The 9,330-nt window shown below is 38.8% G+C and overlaps 1 long non-coding RNA gene across 1 annotated transcript; it reads right to left on the bottom strand.

The window, feature by feature from the left end:
• Positions 1-1,392: 1,392 nt before the first annotated feature.
• On the bottom strand, positions 1,393-7,326 carry LOC141134552 (uncharacterized). The gene is made up of 3 exons (XR_012243199.1): positions 7,197-7,326; positions 1,767-1,898; positions 1,393-1,686 (listed from the first exon to the last, which is right to left on the bottom strand). It is a non-coding gene; the product is annotated as an uncharacterized lncRNA (long non-coding RNA).
• Between the last annotated feature and the right edge of the window lie 2,004 nt (positions 7,327-9,330).

Below are 9,330 nucleotides of genomic sequence, written 5' to 3'. Positions count from 1 at the left end.
CTGCCTTCGTCTTTGTTAACAACTCAGAAACTTTCTCCTGCGTTCCTGTTAAAGACTTGCTCGGCTGATGTTCCTTCTGGCTCCTGATCCTGCTTGCTGTACTACCCTGTTTCCCCGAAAATAAGACCTAGCGTGATTGTCGGTGATTGCTGCAAAATAAGCCATACCCCCCAAATAAGCCCTAGTTAAAGTCCTTGTAGGTCTTATTTTCAGGGTAGGGCTTATTTTCGGGGAAACAGGGTAGGGCTTATTTGGGGGGTAGGGCTTATATTGCAGCCATCACCGACAATCACGCTAGGTCTTATTTTCGGGGAAACAGGGTACTACGTTTATCTCTGGCTCTCTGACATTTGCTTGGCTGACTACCCGATCCCGTTACTGAACTCTGGCTTGTTTTGACTACGCTTACTTTGTTTACCTTATTATTATTATTAATAAACAAGTGTGAATTAACTATACTTCTGTCTCGGATCTGATTCATGGTTCCTGATACTAGGTTCTCCAATGGGCTGTTCTTTTTGGCCATTTACTTCAATAGTGCAAACGTAATTTATTTGATACGTGAGGTGACAATCTCTTCTTCAGCTAACTATTATGTTGTGGGTCTGCTACACACACACATTGTTTTTGTTGTTAATGTATGTAATGCATTAATGATAAAAATAATCATCCTTTTCAGCACCATGAATTAATTGTTTTGAGTCCCTAAAATGGCCTAATTGGGGCAAATTTTAGAGCACTGTGGGAGTTATTTACTAAAGGCAAATCCACTTTGCACTACAAGTGCTCTGCAAGTGCACTTGAAAGTTCACTGAAACTGCACTGAAAGTGCACTTGTAGTGCAAAGTGGATTTGCCTTTAGTAAATAACCCCCATTGTCACTGTAAACACCAACTTACTCCAAAAACTGGTATTGAGCATTGAAAGAAGAAGCCACACATTGTTGAGTATAAAACATTTTACTCCGTGCACATTCACATGTGCATTAGAAAAGGGTTTTTGAACAAACCAATATCTTTGGTGTATAACATTTTTAGGTTTGACAGTAGAAATATCCTTTTTTTGGTTAAACAGGCATGTTTCAAAGAATAATAACATAGACAACTCAGGAACTTACAAAGTTCAAGTGAAAGCAATATCAGACATTAGTATGTCCAGACTGTGTTGATCTTGCCTTCATCAGATGGGGTGATGTCACCCCTGTAAAAGCCAAATTTTGAAGATGCACACAAATTGGGACTCAAATGTGGATTTCACTACTGATCCCATGCCTAATGTCAACAGGTGCTAGCTCCCATCATGGGGGATCAATGGACGTGTTTTGAGGGTGCAACCCGTTCCTCTCACCTACTTGAGTTGCGAGGAAGGGGTTGCACCCACAAAACACAAACATTGATATCCCATGATGGCAGATAGCACATGTTGACACACTGTGTGCATCTTCAAAATTTGGCTTTCAAATCACTTTAAAACTTTAAAAGAACAAATTTCACAACAAAATGGTACAATTTTTGTGTGTTTTAGATTCTGCCTAAAACATCAATGATGTTCTTCATTTTTTGTTGAACATCATTGATGTTTTCCTTTATCTTCTCTAAATCCGATTGCACACCATGATCTCCCCGATGAGGACGTGTGCATTTGCACTGGTGAAATGAGTTTCTTCTTCCACAACATCCACATCAACTAAAATATAAAAACACACCATGTATTATAAATATGCAGGCATACATCTATTACCTGAAGCTGTGGTCTCAGACACTCACCTGTTGTGGTCACTGTTTTGCCCAATTCATTTACCTCGGAATCCACATGCTCAGGTTGTGGTGTGCGGATTTCCCCTTCTTTAGGAGGTGTGGTGTTCTTGGTGTCCTCAGATGTCTTGAGTCTTTTCTCCCCTATGTGGATATAAAAAAAAGGTATACTTAGCACACAGATATTGGAGGCAAGAAATAGGCAGACATCACCTATTTGAAGTGCAAAATCGGTGGCCTGAGGAGCACATATAATAGAGAGCGCAAAAATGTCCAGGATTCCATGAGATCAGGAGCAGCAGCAGATGACGTTTATGTACCCAGGCTCTGGTACTACGATAGACTGCGGTTTTTGTCAGACCAGACTAAAATCAGACAATCACTCTCAACCCTTCCTTCCACTCTTCCTTCCACCTCAGCTGAGGCTTCCGAAGTCCAATCTGGACCTTCCACCCAGGAAGATGTGGAGGAGCCCAGCTTGACCCAGGTATAGCATTGTTCAACATATTTCTTGTCAAAAAAATAATGATGTTAACTAGATGTTATTATTGATCACTAATTTCTGATTTAACAAAGTGGTTTACACACCTATTACGCACCTATTCTCTTTTTCTCAGAGAATAGGTGCAGGAACTCTGACCTTCACCCTTCGTTTTTCCTCCCTACCTGCCCCTAAACACCGTTCCTTGGTTCCACCTCCTACCAGCCTCCCTGTACCGCCCATTTTAGAGAATACAGAACCAAGTATCATTTTTGCTACTAAGTGATTTGCATGGAATTTGTTAAAATAGATCCCCTGCAGTGAGCAACAATAGACCCTACCCCAGCATGCAGAGTATATATATATATATATATATATATATATATATATATATATATATATATATATATTAATACACCACCTGAAGTGTATTAGAAACGGTACACCACACACATTCCTAATACATTAATATGTATATTGAAAACCTCAATCATTATTATAAAAACATGTGTTGATGAAACTGACAAGTGTATTAAATAAAAAATAAGAATAGCTTCATAGTCGTGTTGTTGGACTGTATTATATAATAATAAATTTATAGTTACCAACAAAGTTACGCTATGAAGCTATTCTTATTTTTTATTTAATACATGCAAGTGGAAGCCTGGTTGGGATATGTGCTGTAGCAAGGGGCAGTGAATCCCCCTCCCCCTCAACGAGTGGTTCACCTGGATTGAGCTAAGTGGAAGGACATTGGCACCGGTGGGATCGGAGCGATTAGAAGCAGAGGACCAACATCAAACGCTCATACCCCTGCAGGGGCAGGGAGCTCCGGTGAGTCCAATCAAATTGGGGGGAATTGCTAAAAGTACTGCACGGATCTCCATTGATTAGAAGATTCCTCTGGGAAAGCACTATACAATCTAATTGCACTGTGTATGGTACCACTATATGAACTATTTGGGACTACACATATATTTTTTGATACACCTTTTTTATGTAAAAAAAAATTTTCATATATATATATATATTTTTGATATATCTTTGATACACATTTTTTGATACACTTGGTTTATGGACTGGTTTTAATTATTTTTTTAATTTTTAACGTTTTTTCGCACAATTGTAGTGTGTGTGTGTTGCACTGGGGTCTGACAACCAATTTTTTGCAGTTTTTACACTTGTCAATTTGTAGTTTCATCAACACATGTTTTTATAATAATGATTGAGGTTGTTCAATATACATATTAATGTATTAGGAATATAATTATCTACATTTTAATAAGTATTTATCACTTTATAATATATAGTAGTTTCTGGTCACTTTCTTTATTAGTATTTATTAGTTTTTCATTTATAAATTATTTTTATTTTTATTTATATAGGATTGTATCAGGCACCATAACACTTGTCACTTTAATAATACTCACTTTCACATCCTTTGTTCTACACAGCGCCATCCCCTATACCTTGATATATATATATATATATATATATATATATATATATATATCCAGGGGCGGGCTGACCATTCGGGCATTCGGCCGCCGACCAAGGGCCCGCGGCTTATGTTCGACCTGAACATCAAGCTCATACCTACTCAAGACACAACCATTAATGTCTAAACTGCTGGTAACAAAAATGAGTACACCCCTAAGTGAAAATTGGGCTCAGTTAGCCATTTTCCATCCCCTAAAGCTGAGCTGCAGCACGGTGGCCAAGACCATACAGCGGTTTAACACAGACAGGTTCCACTCGTCATATCCAGAGGTTGTCTTCAGAAAATAGACATACGAGTGCTGCTAGCATTGCTGCAAAGGTTTAAGGGGTGGGGGTAAGCCTGTCAGTGCTCAGACCATACGCCGCACACTGCATCAAATTGGTCTGCATGGCTGTCGTCCCAGAAGGAAGCCTCTTCTAAAGATGATGCACAAGAAAGCCTGCAAACAGTTTGCTGAAGACAAGCAGACTAAGGACATATATTACTACAGGAACCATGTCCAGTGGTCTGATGAGACCAAGATAAACTTATTTGGTTCAGATGGTGTCAAGCATGTGTGGTGGCAACCAGGTGAGGAGTACAAAGACCAGTGTGTCTTGCCTACAGTCAAGCATAGTGGTGGAAGGGTTATGGTCTGGGGCTGAAGAGTGCTGCCAGCACTGGGGAGCTACAGTTCATTGAGGGAGCCATGAATGCCAACACGCACTGTGACATACTGAAGCAGGGCATGATACCCTCCCTTCGGAGACAGGGCTGCAGGGCAGTATTCCAATATGATAAAGACCCCAAACACATCTCTAAGACGACCACTGCTTTGCTAAAGAAGCCAAGGATAAAAATGATGGAGTGGCCAACCATGTCTCCAGACCTAGACCCTATTGAGCATCTGTGGGGCATCTTCAAATGAAAGGTGGAGGAGCGCAAGGTCTCTAACATCCACCAGCTCCGTGATGTCGTCATGGAGGAGTGGAAGAAGACTCCAGTTGCAACCTGTGAAGCTCTGGTGAACTTCATGCCCAAGAGGGTTAAGGCAGTGCTGGAAAATAATGGTGGCCACACAAAATATTGACAGTTTGGGCCCAATTTGAACATTTTTACTTAGGGGTGTACTCACTTTTGTTGCTCCTGGGAATTGATGACACAAATCTCCCAGGAGCACTAGCGAGCACAAGGGAAATTACAGCAGCCGCCGCGGAGAGGAAGGGGCAGATTACAAGGGACCACATAGCAACAGGCATGAAAAAGTAAGTAAAAAAAATGTTTTTTTTCCAAATGTCGTTATTTATGTTTATTACTGCTGAATAATGTAAAGTTCGTTTTATGGGTGGAACTCCACTTTAATTACATTTTTTTTACCTTTAGCAACACTTTAGGATTGTTGTAGCTCCACCAGATCTAGAGTACAGTTTATAAACTTTTTCCATCCCTTTAAAAATTATTACCTTGAGTCTGATTTGGGAGTTAAACCCTTAAATTTTCAATATATAGCAACTTTTTTCATATTTGTTATTAATTCTGCCACTATAGGAAAGGCACTAGTAATCCAGTGCCTCATAATGACTCTCCAAGCTGTCAATAAACATATATGAATCCACTGCAGAATATATGTCTGCCTATTTATATGTATATATATATATATATATATATATATATATATATATATATATATATATATATATATATATATGCTTATTGCCTTAGACAGATCACATCAAAGGGTTTTTGTGAACAATAATACCTGTAACCAAATTTATGTATCCCAACACCTCCTTCCAAAAGAGTGAAATCTTTAAGCAATGCCACGATCGGATAATAATTTATTCTAGCCATTGAAATGACACACGTCAAGCATTTTTTCTGCAAAAACATCGCTGCTCATAAATGCCCCTGCCTCTAAATAGCTATGTGCATGGACACATAGGCTAACATGCAGGGGCATTTAGAGGCAGAAGAAAAAAAATATCAGACACCCCTAAGAGCAGCATTAAAAATGTCCAGTGTGTGTGAGGTTTACACAACAACTTCTTCAATGTTAAACCCACATACATGCAGAACTTGTCCCACAATGCAATGGAATGGATCAAAATATTGTACCACAATAGTTGTGTGAATGCAGACAGCTTTTGAATGAGAAGTGTCACTAAAAGGCATGGGGGCCTGGTTCAAATTCTGAACAGGACCATTTACATTTTGTATAAGCATTTTTCCATCTAAAGGTTTATTTACACAGATACAGGAATTGTTTTTCTACTTTATATAAAATTCATTTTAATAAACATGCTATAGAGGGTATACCAAAGACACGGGTTTTATTAGGCAACATAGGCTTTCGAAAGAGGGAGCACAGCAAAAACTGCTTACATTTATACTCTCTCTCTCTAATTAAATCTGTGTATAAAGCTGAATCCATCTAAACAGGCAGGCGGATTTCTGAATTTTCTTCACTGGGGAACAGTACAGTTTAATTGTAGTTCTGCTGAAACAGCAAATACTTTACTTATTACAGCTGTTCAGTTTTTGTTATAATAAATGAATGGTGACAGGTGGATTCTGAGTATATCATCATTCATGTGTGCCTAAGGCTCAGTGAACTTTCCAATTTGGCTAAGGCAGTGATCCACCTACATAGGAGCTTTGACTGAATTTGTTCTATAGATATGAAGTTTATATCAAAGAAGTAGCAATGACAAAACAGCTATGTATTTCAAGTATCCACAATACAGAACACACAGCAGTATCATTGTGCAATTACAATGTATGTTTTTTCATTGCTGCTGCAACAAATGAAACTGGCTACATTGCATTTTCATAATGGGAAGTACATTACATTTATATTCTATAAAAGGGTTCTAATGGTGATCACATGAAAACAGGTGTGGACCACAAAGAAAGGTGTGGAGTGGTGGAGTGGATAGGTGCAGAAAATGCAACATGTCTGCATTTTTCTGCACTGCTCCAGAGCTCACTCCGTGCTGTAAAAACACAAGGCACCGCACCCCACTGTTGGTACAGAATGGATACCAGCCCTCATGCTCATTTTAGCATGCAGACTGGTGTGATCCAGCCCTAAATAATAATTACTGTTGCTTTGTTCAGTTTCTACATTTTAACCTAAAATCCAAAGCTAACGTTACTGACCTTGTTGGCTGCCCGACTGCCATAACATTGGCTTAGTGAAATTTGTAAAATAAAGTCCGTGGTCTTTCAGTCAATTTTAAACAGCCGCATGCAATAAGTGTAGATATATAGTACACCAATAACCAAAAAATGCAGCCCTAAAATGATAAAAGTGTCCACAAAAATGTAACCATAAACTGAAGTTAGTCAGAACAACAAAAATAAACAGTTCATATTGTTATGGGTGTAAAACATATAAAAGTGCTTCACTTCAGCCTTCACCCAACACTTGGAAACACCCGTAGTGCCAATCCTCCACCAATGGTAAAAAATACACACTCACCAGAGGGATTTGCTGTCTATTACTAGAACAGCAATAAGAGCTTTGTGTAAATGGCATCCAGCATCACCACTCTCACTCCACAGATGGCATAACTAGACTGCTCTATTCCACTCCACCAGTGGATAGTACCAGATTTATCAGCATAGATGCACCAACCAAAAACAATATTTTTGCTCATAGTGTAGTATTTTAATATTTCCAAATATACATTAAAAACATCCAGTGTAAAAACAACCAGTATAAAAACAAATGCCGCTTTCAAATTTACATAAGGGGCCGCCAAACCTGCATAGAAAAGCGGCACGACCTCTAGCCCTTCACAATGTTGATCTACATATGTTTCACACAAATGCGTGTCATTAAGAGCTGTCTGAAACAATTTTAATGCCTTGTTTACCTTGTTCGACCATAACATTAGGCTACATTCACACCTAGGTGATTTGAATCGTGGGCAGAATCACCACGACTCTGCCCATGATTCCAAATTACGGCAAGACGCTGGACGCATTTGCAAAACCACTACTTCTTAATGGTACCCCAATCACGGTGTGATTATGCCTTGCAATAAATCGCGCTGCAATTGCGGCAACTGGCAAAGCTTGTAAAGGAGCAGGAGGTTCTTTTGGGCGACAGCTTTGCGATTTGCCACGATTGCAGCGCGATCCATCACGCAACAATCACAGCACATTCGCACCACGATTGGAGTGGTATTAAGAAGTACAAGCATCGCAAATGTGTCCTGCGTTTTGCCGTGATTTGGAGTTGTGGGCAGAATAGCTGAAATTCCGCCAGCGATTCAAATCACCTAGGTGTGAATGGAGCCTTATTGTCAATACATTTTGTTACACGTAACTTAATTTCTGAACTTATTTGTTTTGGTTTCTTTGTATGTTTGGATTGCATACGTTGTTACTGACATGTTGTGAAAATTTCATGTCAATAGCACCTTTGGAAATATATTTACCTAGAAAAATGGTGACGTGTTCAATACTTACTGACATGGACATTCACTGTACTGTTCATTTAAGCACAAGAGACTCCATTTTGTTCTCACTGTTGAAATATGTTCTGTAACCTTCACCTAACACACAGTTACATCTCCTACTAAACGCTCTCTACTCCCCCCTCCCTTCTCAAGGTTTTTACTTTTGCAATTGTTCTATTCGCTAGCTTTTAATAATATATTCTATTTGTTAGCTTTTAATAACATATTTCTATTTGTTAGTTTTTAATAACATCTCACACCACCCCTTTCTTATCTATGTATAAAATAACATGTAATAATACATTTTGACACTGAACGGACATTTTAAACACAGTGATTGAGTCCTGTGAATCTGTTCCTGCAGCTGCAGTATTAACTTTGTTTTAGAGTCCCAATCAGAAATCAGTCATATCACTTACTAAGTTACTTTACCTGCTGTATATACAGTATGTGCTTTTATAATGTTTGGCTGGTTGCATTTACAATATCAGGAAGTGTATCTTGCTGAGGTAATTTGACACAGGGAATTGAAGGTGTGAGTGTATTGCAGTATGTCTGTGTTTGCATACATTTCCACTGAATTATATGAAAGGTAAAGGACACAAAACAAAGTAGACACACAATGGGGGTTATTTACTAAAGGGAAATCCACTTTGCACTGAAAGTGTACTTTCAAGTGCAGTCGCTGTAGATCCGAGGGGGACATGCAAGGAAAATAAGAAACAGCATTTTAGCTTGCACATGATTGGATGATAAAATCAGCAGAGCTTCCACTCATTTCAGATCCACCCCTTAGATTTAGAGCGACTGCACTTTCAAGTGCACTTGCAGTGCAAAGTGGGTTTGCCTTTCGTAAATAACCCCCAGTGAATTTTAAGTTCATCATACAGGAATTAAAGGGTCACATACATGTGGACTTGAAAGCTGCATGAATCATTAATGTAACAATTGAAAAATATGTCTAACACAATCAGAAACCCAGACACACAGGAAATTAGTGATTAAAGTAAAACCAGTTTTGCAGCCACCACTGGTTTCTAACATGAGCTGTTGTAAATCATGGCAATTCATTGCCTCAACATGGACTCCAAAGCAGCAAAATAGTATAATAGTTATACTCATTGTACTGTGCCGGTGACATTTTCATAA

The sequence above is a fragment of the Aquarana catesbeiana genome, linkage group LG03 (genome assembly GCF_042186555.1).
Source record: "Aquarana catesbeiana isolate 2022-GZ linkage group LG03, ASM4218655v1, whole genome shotgun sequence".
Taxonomy (NCBI): domain Eukaryota; kingdom Metazoa; phylum Chordata; class Amphibia; order Anura; family Ranidae; genus Aquarana; species Aquarana catesbeiana.
The sequence above is the reverse complement of the archived record's forward strand: the minus strand, read 5'-3'. Positions and strand labels throughout refer to the sequence as shown.